Source organism: Aphis gossypii, chromosome 2, assembly GCF_020184175.1.
Source record: "Aphis gossypii isolate Hap1 chromosome 2, ASM2018417v2, whole genome shotgun sequence".
Classification (NCBI taxonomy): Eukaryota; Metazoa; Arthropoda; class Insecta; order Hemiptera; family Aphididae; genus Aphis; species Aphis gossypii.
Window position 1 is genome coordinate 24,738,212 of NC_065531.1, and position 15,274 is coordinate 24,753,485.

The 15,274-nt window shown below is 26.6% G+C and overlaps 1 long non-coding RNA gene and 1 other non-coding gene across 2 annotated transcripts; one reads left to right on the top strand and one right to left on the bottom strand.

The window, feature by feature from the left end:
* Positions 1–2,095: 2,095 nt before the first annotated feature.
* LOC114128699 (5S ribosomal RNA) lies at positions 2,096–2,214 on the top strand. Its single transcript, XR_003592778.2, has one exon. It is a non-coding gene; the product is annotated as a 5S ribosomal RNA (ribosomal RNA).
* Positions 2,215–2,290: 76 nt separating this feature from the next.
* LOC114128684 (uncharacterized) lies at positions 2,291–12,586 on the bottom strand. The gene is made up of 3 exons (XR_003592772.2): positions 12,370–12,586; positions 12,065–12,225; positions 2,291–2,761 (listed from the first exon to the last, which is right to left on the bottom strand). It is a non-coding gene; the product is annotated as an uncharacterized LOC114128684 (long non-coding RNA).
* Between the last annotated feature and the right edge of the window lie 2,688 nt (positions 12,587–15,274).

Sequence of the window (15,274 nt, forward strand, 5' to 3'; positions counted from 1 at the left end):
ATTTATTTATTTAAAAAAAAGTTAATACTCATTGGGACAATTAATGTTATCTACTGAAATAATCACTCTCCACAATGTAGTTTAATATTATAAAGACATAATACCGATATAAGATCATCTATGTAGATTATACCTATTATCATTATGCGTGGTTCTAGACGATTTTCATAATTTAGACTTATCTCTATAAATTATTTGCTACCGAAAACCGATTATGATACTTTCCAAACGCAATGTGTGGGTGTACATTTGTATCCATTTTAGTCATTAACTAGGTCAATCAGTTGACATCAACTTCAACGACCAAAGGCGCACCACACGACACTTTGGTGGTTTGGTTCAAATGTTAAACCTTAGGCTTTGGACCCTTTATCCTCTTATTTTGTACCATCAGTGTAGATTATTATTATTTATAATTATTGGAGACATTTATGTATTATATCTTATATATTACCTATCACCTTTATTGATGTTTAACAATAAACTTCTATTATATTACCATAATCCGAACATATTTTGTTATTCCTATATTTGTAGTCGACAATATTGTTTTACATTTTTAGTTACAGCTAGTCCAATTCACTCCACAACGGTTGTAATATTATAATGAATCATGTATACACGTTATTCGGAAAATTATAAGTTCACTCGGTTATAATATAGTCGACGCGCGTAAATGTGCTCGCAAGCGTTTTTTCTCGCCACACGGATGAATCGTGAGACCAAAACTCTTTTGCAAGGTGAGAAAAATCTTTTTGCCCAAACTAATGCGATGTTTTCAACTTTACTTTTAACGACCCGAAACTGGTATGTACGGCTATAGGAGACGATGCCGAGGAGAAAACGTACATATTTTTATCCGCCGTTTTTTCGATGTCGCTGCAAAAGACGGCGAAATTATATTTAACGGGCATGCGATTAAACGAGATAAAAAAAAAAAATAATAATAAAAAAAAAATATGTATACACGGCTAAGTTAAACTGCGCGAGTGTCACGTTTCGCAGACAAAGTCTTTCACTCGGAATTTAACTGTTCCGCGTCTCTGTTGCGTCGGGATATGCTGCCGGTTAACCGTGGTACACGACGGGTAACCACTATCGCAAACGAAATAATTAAAATGCTAACGTCATTTGACACGTAGTCTGTTCGGTTGTTGCGGTCTATATTTATGCGAGTTTCGATATATATAGGTATTCGTGTGCATAATCCATTATACAAAATGTTGGTTACGACGTCTGTACACGAAAAATTATAATGTTTTGTGGTTTTGAAAATCAGTCGATTTTGTCGGGGTAGGTGATATAAATCGATCACTATTATTTTAACGTAAATCGGTCGAGCAAAAGACAATATCCGATTCTCCGTGAAATAAACCGCGTATACATCACAAGCATAATCTAGGTACCTACCAGTGCATAACGCTTTCTGAAACGGATTTTTTTAATATAACTTCCACGAGATCGTATATAGCAGAGATAGCTGCCAAACTTTTTTTAATTTATTAAACAAATAAATAAAATGTCAGTAAAATAATGAATGCAATGTTTTCGGAAAAATGAATTCAGCCTAACATATTATACAACAACTATCTAGTAAAAAAATTCACTATAATAGCAATTATACAAATATATTAAAATTTGTTATACATAATTTGTATTATTTTAACTTTCCAACTATGTAGGTACCTACAACAAATTCTTTGCTTAATGATTATTTTTGGTTAAAATAAAATTTAAATGTAATCATATGAATTTATAAACATATTAAAAAATCATCTTAATATTCTGCTTTAATAGTATACATTTTATTATTTTTTGATATAATATTGGTTAATGATCGTTTAATAGCCAATAGGTATCTTACTTACCTATAGGTACTTCAATTATTTCATCGATGATTTGTTCATACGACTTGGTCGATGAATGTCGATAACGTATTTAATTTCGGTTTTTACCATATTAGGAATTCCGACTCAGAATCTCAGAATAGTTTGTTTTTTTCTCATTTATCGGTGCCTTCACAGAACTGCACATCACAAAGCGAACAACCACATTTTTTTAGTTTTTAAATATCCCTACATTCTACCATCTTTTCGCCAACGACCATACCACGTTGAATACACCAGTTCTCGTCCGATCACTGAAGTTAAGCAACGTCGGGCGTAGTTAGTACTTGGATGGGTGACCGCTTGGGAACACTACGTGCCGTTGGCTTCCTTTTTTGGTTTTTTTTTTTTTTATACGATATTTATTTATTTACAATTTTTATTGAATAAAAATATTTGTTATCACCACTGAGTTCGATATCCCCCTTAACTAGCGAGAACTATTGTAAAATATATTTCCATTAACAATTTAAATAATAATATTGTTTTATCCTATATACAATTATATTTTTTTTGTGTATCATAATGCATAGTCGATTACTGTACATTTAACGCCTTTTTACACAAATGTTTAGTGACCAAGATTATTTTCTTACTCTCAAATACTTGACCATCATTTTTTTTTCATCAAATATAATATATTTTTTTAATTGTTGAGTAATTTAATTACACGAGAACCATAGTTAGAATAAATTCAATCTAAATACTAGAGTATAATATACATTTAAAGTTAATGTATAGTTTATATATAGGTATATGATATTTTTTAAAAACATACTTTAATAGTGCTCAATGGTATAAAGCAACGGTTCTTAACCTGTGGTCCGTGACTTCCTTAGTAGTCCACGATACTCATGTCCAGGATCCGCAGCAACCTTAAAGCATAACATACGTCAATACATGTCAAAATATAATTATAAATGTATGTGTTATAATATGTTATGTCTACTTATATAATTTGTAATATAAAATAATTATTATAATTTTGGTTATGATAATATGATATGTAAAAAAAAGATATTCGAAAATATTGGTAAGAGCATTGATTATAGAATCCAAATTTTAGTCACCAAAAATAATCCCTATACCATTGGCTATCTGTTTATTCTATAATCAATGGTAAAAGGATCCGCAATATCTAAAAAATGTCCACCTAGAGTCCGTGATCTACAAAAGCTACCACTGATGTACTTAATATGCCATATTTCACTTTTTATATTCTTGTTGATTTTCTTTTTTTCTTTTTCATCTTCTAATATTGTGTATAATAATACTATCGTTAGTCATTACATGTTTATATATATTTGTTTAATATTTTTCGAATCTTAATATACTTAATACGCCGCGCACAGTAAGTATGATTTGGCCAAATATTCTAATGGAAATATAATAATTTGTTTTGTAAAATTATGTGATTGTCATTAAACAAAATAATTGAAATTTAAATTATATTATTATACACAAGTAGGTACTATATTATACATTTTGTGTGGCATTACTAAGAGATAAATAGCTATACTGTACGTTAAACGTCATTTAATTTTTAATCTATTCGATTTTGAATAAAACGCTATCGTTATTTAAATACTCGAAATTTAATTCTACTTTATTATATACTATGAATTTATTACGCATTTATACATCGATAAAAATGCAGAATAATATTATGTTCACATTTTATTATAATACACTGTTTTTGATGACCGAAATGAATTAAATGGAATTCGCAAAGCAGTCGTTACACAGCAAAGACAACGAAATACCATAATTTTTTTTACAATTGCAAACAGTCGTACATAACGCGAATTACATATGCTGAAGATTTTGTATGATTTCGAAATACAAATAAAACCAAATAACAAAATGCACCAACGTTTGGATAAAAATAATAATAAGAGTGAGAACGAAAGAGAGAGAGAGAAAGAGAGAGAGAAAAAAAACATTTTTAATCTATTACGAAAACTTTTAACTTAAAATTACACATCACAACATATATTATATTATATTATTTTCTGTCATCTCAACAATTTCTTTCAGAAAATAATGAGAAATTTTCAATTACTTAGAACCCAAACCACAAACTTATACTGCAAACTTTTCGAATAATATAAAATAATATTATTATAATCGTAATACAAAAATACTCATATGATATTAAAGAACGCGTTATTGATACATAATGATACACATTATATGTTTCCTTATACACAATAGACCATCGTCCTAAACTGAACGTTCATCATAACAAAATGTTGACTTAAGTGATTTAATTATTTTTAGTGTCATGACAAAAATATGAAAATTAAAAAAATAAATATATTCTGGTGATTGTTTGTCCAATAATATGATACTTTATATGGATATTGTTCTGAAACATGCAAGTATGTGAGTACGCCAGTCATAATTCGGAATACCTATCTATTGCACAAAAAATTATCTTTTCATATTTTAATTAGTGTTCTAAACTAAACATTAAATATCGATTGATTTAGTGATTATATAATTAATTACTTTTATTAAAATTGTGTTGACAGAAAAAAAAAATAAGGCATTTACATATAGAAAATTATAATAGTAATAGTTAATAAACTAAAATAGCATTAAATTAGCATAAAAATTCTAGTTTTTCTTATAATTTTTTTTTTCCGATAATCAACAATTAATGTACTGGGTAGTTTTTTCGTCATCCCCCAAAATACAAACTACCTATATTAATATATTTTTGTTATTAATGACCACTCCAAAAGTTATAAATAAAAGTATTTTTATTGTCCCAAAATATAATGTCAGACACATACAAAAAACTGTACAGCAGTTAAATGTAGCAATATGTAGCTTAAAATAGCGAATAACTCAGATATGACATGATCGGCAATTTACGGTCAATAATAATTTTACAATATATTGGTGTGTGTGATTGGTCAAGAGTTTTATAATTTAAAAATATGATCACAATTATTGTTGTTTAACAATTTATTCACATATAATCGGGCTGGAAAAGATGATCCATAATACGTAAAATTGTAGTTTATAAGTAAAATAATACTACTAATAAATAATAATATTATTTTAGATTAAATTTTAACATATTTTTCATGCCTGGAAGTAAGTCTAATATTGATATACTGATCGATGGTCGTAAAATGTAAAGAGCAATATTGGTACAGTTGATACACCAATGATTCTAAAATATAAATTTTGTTTAATGTTAGAAAATATTATATTATCATCGCCATGATGTAATTTAGACAATATACAAGTATACAACTGCACTGTGATAATGTTGATGGCAGGGCCATATTTACGCATGGACAAAATAGACATTTGTGATGGGCCTACGTGGCTCACCGGTGATTATCACTAACTATGTACCTAATATATTATTTTGTTAAAATAAAAATTTATTTTTTATTTTATCCTGAGCCACATTTTTGGTAAATCAGGCTCTGGTTGATGGTAAAATCATCGTCCATTTGATTTAATACGATAATGGTAGACGTATGTATGGTCATTATATAAACTATATTGATTGTGTTAATTAATAAAAATTACCGTTCAATTTATCCCACAAGATAAAAAAAAAAACATTTTTTCAGTCGAAAATTCAAATATTTTTTCAGACCGCTACATAAGTAGGTATTAAATGTGTGTTTATTGTTTTTGTTTTCGTATCATATGTGAACACGATTTTGGATAGATCGAAGTTAATACTTGTTAAAGTTTTCCGCACTCATCCGGATATAATAAAATAAAACGGCTGTATACGGTGGTGGGTACAATGTGTTTGTTTCCGGAGTGACTCGATGACATTAACACGACGGATACATTCGACCAACGATATACTCGGAATCATGGCGTTAAACCTGAATAAACCGGAACCCTTAACACCCCTAAAAACTCTTAAAACCTTAACATTTGAAACCGGCCATAGAATCCAAAAGTTCTTTTTTATGTTTTGTTTTCATTCAAAACAACTGAATAAACTGAAAACCTAATAAAGCATTTGAATTTACCAGAAACTCGTAAGGCTATACACATTTTTAACAGAAAACTTTTGTATAAATATTTTCGTGTTTATTTTTATGCGGTTAATTTGATTTTTAATATTTAAAATATGTATACATTTTTAAGTGGAATATACTACTATAAAACTACCAAAGTGAATGGTTTTTAATAATTACTTATAAACATAGAAATGCATTAAGTGAGCTTAAATAATATTCTAAGACAAATCTTATAAATTAAATTGATAGTTATGGGGTGTATAGGTATAGGGGCTAATATAGTACATAATATTAGACATAATATAGTTTTCAAAAAAATTGTTTGTGGATTATCAGTAATCAATCAGAACCTGCAACAATTTCTATGGTTATTAAAATATTTTTTACTAAACAAAATTGAATTTTTTTATCAAGAAAATAAAGAAGAGACAATTATCATTGAAACTCGTAAAATAATTAAATACTATTTGTAGTCAGAATTTAGTTACGGCATTACCAGTAAATTTTTCACAAAAAAAAAAAAATATATATATATATTTAATATAGATAATGAGCATATCTATATCAGAATGACGGACGGAAAATAATAAATAGATAACTCTATTTTTTTTTTATTTAAATTAAAAAAAGTCCATAATATTAGTGTTAAGTAGCTAAACAACTGTTAATACATACGATTAGTATGGTCATTGTATAAACCGAGTGTTGCTAATTCAAATATGCAAATAACGAAGTCCAAGAAGTAAAACTTTTACAAAATTAAATAAAAAGAAACAGTATTAGTACTTAGCACTATTCATACATAAACTAAATACGTACTGTATTATATCATCACAAAATAAACTAGCGCACACATTTTAATATACATTTTATACATTTATAACTAAATATAATAATATTATCAGTATGTCAAATAAAGTATATTTTATTATTACTAATGTAATAAAATGAAATAGAAATGTATAAATAAATGTATGTATGCACGCACATGATTACGCATATTTGCATAGAAGGATTTTATTATATAGTATAAATTAACCTACCCTTAATTTTTTGTCAGGTATTCGATGAATGCAGAAATAAGAGATAGATTTAATATTAATCAAAAGGCACAAATAATATATTATTGATATTAAGATAACACTTTAATTATTTAAAACACAAAAATACTATTTGGTGATATTATCTACTATTTAGCCCTTAACGTATGACCACTATCGAAGGCGCACGCAAGGAGAGTGTCGTTATCTGCAAGAGCCCGATAGTCGATGGGTAACGGTGGGATCGTTTATTTTAGATAAAGACGAAGACATAAAATATAAAATATTATGGATGTAATAATAATAATAATAATAATAATAATAATAATAATATTATAATATTATAATTTATAATAATGCCACTCTTTTTTTTAATATTGTTTAGTTATGAGAAGTGGCTATCATTATTATAATACTATAAACTCAAATTTAAAATTTAAATCTAAATATAATATTTTATATGTATGTATAAAAACTAATGTTGGTGCGTATGCAAGACATACTTGGAAACTATCGAGTCAATACCAAAACATTTTTCAGACATAATATTGTATTACTTAAAACTCGGAAAGTATGCTTATGGTTTCATTATTTACCCCTATTATAACATGAATCACAAAGTAATTTTGTGTTGGCTCACAGAAATTGAATATTTTTTAGTTTATGTCTGTATATAAAGATTGCCGTTGATTATAAAAATAAAATAGTTATTATGTATAAAAAGCTTAGATTTTATGTACACGCAACCTACTGAGACGATTCTACACAGCTCATAAGATTGCTAGTTGGTAAAATTGCGGGTTTTCAGTTCGCTCAGAGTGGCCACGCTGATAAATGGTTTGATAATCGACGAGGCGGACGAAAAATAACAAATATCACTATATAATATGATTCGGATTCGTGGAGTCTGGGTACGCGATCGGTCATTGTTTTATTTTGATATTTTATTGGCATCGAGCGGTGGGCAGAGAGCAATTCATCGACGCAGGTCGTATAATATGTGGGCGGCGGTCTCAATAAGTTATAGTTTTTAATAAATAAATATATATATATATATATGTATATGCATTTTTTTTATCGTCGCCAACACTTGAACCATCATCAGTTGGCCCTGCCCGCCATCGGTCACAATTAAAAGGGTCGTCGTTTCGGTACGACCCGTTTCGGACGCTCGTAATGACACGAGACAGCAAATAATTTATGCTCTGCTCGCCGACCGTCCCTGTGTATTATGATAATATATTAAAACAATAACATATAATATAATAGTATACGTCGATACGATGAGAGTAAAAAAAAAAAAAAAACAAAATCTGAATGACCGATTCCCCAGCGGGTAGGACAGGAGGTTTCCGGCCGATGTATTCAGTCATACGCCACGCACGAAAAGAGCATTGTTATATTATTGTTATGGTCTTTTTAAATCTATAACCGATGACGCTTTGTCATCGGTTTCGTTGGGAAAACGATTTCTAATGGTTATCGTTTGGGCCGAAAGCGCAATGGTCGATTTTTTGTTCCATCTGATAAACGCGATCAATATCCGATGAAAAATATATTGCAAAATACCATAATAAAATTATTCGCGTAATAAATATGCCTAAAGAAATAGAAGATCTAAAAAAATTAAAATCGATTAAATAAGCTATACATAAAAAATTAATTTAAAATATTGTCACAAAAAGTTACCTAGATGATATTTTATTCGCCAGACAAACATTATTTAACAATAACAGACGAATAAAAATTACGTTTAGCAAATCACACTATTTGTCATACGAACAATTATATAATACAATATTATAATATATTTCACTAGAAATCTAAATTTATATTTTAAAATTTGTCGTGACTTAGATTTTTGAGTTTTTTAATATTCAAAAATTAAAATTTGAAAATAGTTCACGATTTATAAATGTGTACGAAATTCTGTATCATTATATAAAGACTTACGTTTTCGGATAATTTCAACTGCGGCTGTTTGTATTTTTCTCCAAGATCCTATGTAGAGGATGTTTATCGAAGTGCCTTTGGCGGATAAACCAACAATCTACACGCAGAGCGTTCATTTAATATTGTGTAAACGCCGCATCGTCGTACCTATGTTATAACTTATAAGTATACATTTACGTGTGCAAGTATGAAGTGGTATAATACTTATTAAAGTCGACCATACACTTATTTTCATTAGTTATTGTACGCAATAAATAAAGCGACGACGATGCAATAAAATATTACAAACGTTATGTAAATTCATGTAACTATATAGCTGATTATATTATTACTATATACCTACTATAGATAAAATATTTTATAACTCGAGAATATCGTTATTTAAAAAAAAACATTTACCACTAACAGATAATTGTTAAAGTTATTTTTAAAGTCACTGCAGTAGTCACAATACAATACAAGATTTCTGAACTGTAAAACTATCTTTTTTCTTTTTTATACCTTTTTAATCTTTGAAACATTTTTAATTTTTAAATTGATAACACGCGGGTATTTTATTTTTAATTCAATATTCCTTAGCAGAGTAAAAATAGCAGACTGATCGAATTTCAAACAAGTAAACTATAGGTAGGTATTTAAAGTCAGGGATGGCGGAGCGGGGTATTAGCACAGCGATTTCCTGTAAAATGTAGGTCATTCGCTACTCCCCTCATCTTGACTTTTAAATACTTCTATGAAATTTCTACTAAAATTATTACTCGTTAGGAATTCGATTTTTCGCGTATTGACGTCCTCAATATTATAACATTTTCGAAATTAAGAGTATCTTATATTAAAAAAAATTACCATGTCTTTTACTGGTTATAAACGAGTAGGGTAAGCGTGCACAGCATAATTATAATATACTTCACTCTGTATTTATTATTATTATTATACGTGATTTATGAGTCTGAGATGTAATATTTAACAGCATTAATTAAACATTATATCGTTCCGATCAAATTGGATATCAAATTTGAATTATTTATATACTTATTATAACATTATGCATCATATATTAAATTTGTATACTATTATAATTTATATTGTTACGCGCCGTGTTAATAATATTATTAACATAAATAATAAAATAGTGTATTAAACTGTATTTATATTATGTAGTGTAATCAAAGGCATGACTACTGAATACAATAGAAGTGTATTCTATATGTGCTGCCTTTACCATTTTAAAAAAGTAACGGTCGACAGCTTAAACATTTGCATATTCAAATTTATAATGTTTTAATATAATAGCATTAGTATACTAACAATATAGTGTGTTTTAGGATTCTAGTTAAATGTTTTGGTCTTTTTACTATTATTTAAATTGGTTAATATTACTGTAATTACTAATAAATTCTAATGTGATAAATACGTCAGGAGTTGAGTCATTAACAATTGTTATATCAAACCATAAAAATAAAAAATCTAAAAAAAAATCTTGTTAGTATAGTTTAACAACCAACAATTAATTTTAGGGTTAGTAACTTTTTCTTTTTTTGCTAATAATTATAAAAGTAAAGTTGATGACAATTTTAATGTCTACGGACCTATCATGTAAGCTGACTTGATGGAAAAATCTTAATTATGCTCATATTATAGGCTTAATAATATTATATTGTATACATAAACTAGATAAAAGCTAAATAACTAAACATAAAATTAAGAACAAAAACGAGATTTATGTCTAATAATAATGTACAGTAGTCTATTGTGTGAGTAATAAATAAGTAAAATATAACATAAACTATTTTGATATAATATTATCATATAATAAAATTTTATATTATATTATTTTATCGCGGAACGGGTTAATGAAAAATTGATTACTTTAATGGTTCAATAACATTTAATGGACTGTACATGGACCACTTAATCATGTTTAAGATATATTACCAAATAAATTGTTTTTCTGTAAGCATCTATTAAATTGAAAATAATTATGTTGTATTATGAATAACTGAAAATAGTATGTATTCATTATATAAATAAATTATAAATACTTACTAAAAACAAATAAATAGATTATTTTCCTGTGGAAATAATTTTCAACAGTAACAATTGCAACAAAAGATAAATTTGTTTAAGTGTTATTGTATTTATTTTTAATAAAAGTATTGTAATATTATGCTATCTGTATATATTAAATAGCAATAGTATAAATTAAATACATATTGTAAACGCAAGATAGATTTGTTTTAAATATTATTAAATAACCCAATACTAAATACATGATATAAACAATTTTAAATGATGAAATTGGATAATATATTAATGTGATGTAGGTACAATGCAAAATAATATTGTTAATAAAATTTAATGTATAGTAATGCGAATGGGTAACAACATATCTTTCGTTCAAAAATGTAAATATAATTTAGTCATATATGTTACATATCCATGAACAGGTAACTAAAATAATAATAATTAGTGTACAAATTGACAAATCTAAAAAAAATCACAAAATATAAAATTAAATACGGTCAGTTTTAAACGTATACTATGCGTTTAAATTGATATAACGAGATCTACATTTTATAACATGGTTAGTTAGTAAACTCGTCTTTCATATATTTGTTTTTCTTTCATATTGTCTTTTTTCTATTATGTAATTATATAAACAATTCGTTTATTCATGTACATATGTATACAATAATATATAACTCTACATCTCTATCACGATATGTGCTTAAACTTGATGGATAAATAAATAAATAATAAAAAAAAATATAGAAACTGTTATTTTATGAATTATTTCAAATTCAAATACGTATACAATATGAGTTTCGAAAAAAAAAGTCCATTTATAAAAACAAACAAATAAATAATCTTTATGACGTGTTTGAGTAATCTGACAATATATACTCGTAGACTTAAAAAGCCGGATGGGATAGTATGGCATTGTGTGGTGACTCATGATATTTAATTTGAAAGCAGTGATAAATCGTTACACTGGGAAAAATAAGCGCACACGTTTTTATAAATGTGTAATGCACTTAAAATTAATAATAATTGTTGAAGACTTTGATTGTGATAATAAATTTAATGTAGTTATGTGTATTATAATAATACTATACATTTTTCTTATGTAATGAACCTTTAATACATTTATTTGTTTTCAAAAATAAATCGCAATACTCACTTATGTTATCAAGGCTGGTGCCAGCAAATTCTTATATTTAGGCAAAGATCAAAATTTCTGACTCTTGTTTTATAATTTTTTCTTATATGCCGCCTCTATATATAAATATACATTTTTTCGCCGTCGGCTTGGACCGACATCGCCTACGCCTATAACCGGCCCTGTATGTTATGAAAATAAAAAAAGAATAGGTACAGTCAAAAAAATGCATTTTTGATTAAAGTTTAAATCTCTATCAATTAGATTAATAATCAAAATCGACTTCTGTTTGTAGATTTTTAAATATTTACAGTAAATTTAATTACATTTTATCAAAAGATTCTGATTACGTTTTTAGGCCTTTAAGTCAAATTTGAAAATTGTATTAAAAAAAGAAAATATTTAAAACGCAACAATAACTTTTATTTGAGATTTTTCGGTACATCTAGTAAATTTTTGCATAACCATAGTATCATTATGAATACCTACACCTATATTACAAATTGCATTATTATTTATTGTGCGTAACGAAACGTTTAATTATTTTCGTGTTTACCGTTTTTGTAGTGCGTAATGATAACATTAAAACGATCGTTATTATTTTTGTTTTTCAAAATGTTTTGAATGTTTAATTTATGTAAATTTCACAGTCATTAATATTATAGGTAATGATGAACAACGATTTACGGTGTATAATTATGAGTGCCGAGTCATTGTCACTCTTTGTTCGGTACGTTTAAATGGAAATGAGTTAGGAAAAAAAACAAAAAAATACAATGAATAAAATTCGTTACTCGTTTACCTCTACCTCGAAATTCGTCCAGTAAAATGCTAAATATGGTAGAAAACTATTTTTTAAGTAGCTTTCGTGGAATATTTTATTTAAAATAAAACAATATTTGTAACATTATTCATGTACAAGTGGATTCACAGTGTATCAATGGACAACGACGTACGTTAAAATGAATATGTTGGGTATTACCAAAAATTCCTTATCACACTATTTATAGACGAGAAGTTAATGATATTTTAAGTATGTGTTTTAAATTGAATGGAATATACGTAATATTAAAACTTTTTTCATAAGCTATATTACCTATAATAATTTATTATATTTGGTCATCGAGTTATACTGTTTTCCGATTGAAATGATAATTAATTTTTATAAATCATTTATTATTATGCAGTCAGACTTTTTTATCTCTTAAGTTTTCTGATATATATTAATAATATTATACATATAACTTGTGCTTTAAATACTAAAATGCGTATATTAGAGTATGCATTCATAAAAGAGTTTGAATCAATACCTAAAATTAAAACACTTAATTTCTAATAAAATTATACATTTTCTTACTAAATAATACTACGGTGAAATAGTTTTTATTACCAATTTATAAAATATAACAATTCTACTCGGTCAACAGTATAAAAAATATGTTTAAATTTATGTATTATAATAGTAATTGTAAGATAAAATATTTTCTACTCTACGAATCAAATCTTTATAGCCTAATAATTGTGTATAAATCGGAATCACAATATATTATTGGTATACTAAAAATTATTTCTATAAAATATTCTTCTTTATACAGAATTAAAATTAAAATAAAACAGATTATATCGTTGAAAAATTGAAATTCAACATCGTTAACCAACAAATATAATAACACACAAATAATGTTGTCTTGGTCGTATTTTTAAAAACAGAAAAAATACACAATACACAAATTACAATTATTTATTAAATTATAAACGACTCGTATTAAAAAAAAAAACAAACACAAACACACGAACACATAATATATTTATCACTATTTCCATACTGAATATGATTTACGAACTATATATATATCATTTAAACGTATGGCACGAGAATAATTGTAATAATATTATTTATGTACAATAGTGTTGCATGATTAAGGTGATGAATCGCGTATTGTAAATTCAACGTTGGTACAGAGACGTCGAGAAAAAAATAATATCCATCCACATTGTAATTTTAATAATAATAATAATAATATTATGCATGTTTATATTGTATCGATGACGTACCCTACGGCGGGTAACATGATATCTCGTCGAGTGGATAATGTTATATTTTTATAATATTATTATGGTAAAAAATTCTTACTCTGGATCATTATCACATCGTAAGAGTTTTTTTTTTTTTTAACTTTTAACGATATTAGTTCGAGTAATATAATTCCACAGTACCTTCGTTTCTTATTATAAGTTTGAAAATAATTAAGTTCTGTGCGGAATAAAGACAAGTTTAATTGGTTAAAACTCACCACAAAAATGCATGATGAATACAACGTACCTAAACAAAACATAAATAATTAATATAGATGTACCATACAGATGTTATAAAATAACTCACTTCGAATTAATCCAATACCAGCTGATGACTATAAAATGTATCATCAAAATTGAAACTAAATAGCTTTATTTTACGAAAAATGTTTTTATTGAAATAACTCTCACTTTTAGGAAACAATATGTAAAGATCAATAAAAAAAAATTATAAAATTTAGGTACTTAGTTTTAAAGTTCTCCTTGGTATTTTTCTTCTTAAAATTATCTGTCATTTAAAATATTTACAACCTCGGGCGATTTAATATGTATAATAATACATTGGAATCAAAAACATGCGTGTACATTTTCAGTATGCAAATTATATAAATTTGACTATAATTTTGATTCTTCTTACTCATTTCTTAGCTTCGAAAAATGTATTAAATATTAAAAAATACAAAATACTGACATTAATACTGTCTCAAAAACAAAAAAGAAAAATAATGTAGACTGTCCTTTCATGATGTAAAACAGTAAAACATGTATAACAGTGTTACTTTCAAGATTCCTTTTGATTTGACCTTTGAATGGTTTGAGCCATATAGATTTGAGTTAAAATCTTAAGTCTAAATCTTTTAACTCGATAATCATCGCTTAATTCAAACAATATTGTTCATACGTGGACTCGTTTAATACCTGTGTGACATATTCATCGTATAAGAGTAATATAGCGAATGGTTTACCAAGCACAGTCAATTCAATTTTTTTCCTTTTATAATCTTGTATTCCAATTATTATTATTTCTTTGTTTTTTAGAATACTTAATAACTATAATGTAAAATATTTTACTTATTTATACCATTGAAGTAAGTACGTTAAAAAATAATCTTTTGTTACTGTAAATTGTTAAGCCAAATTTTTTTTTATATTATA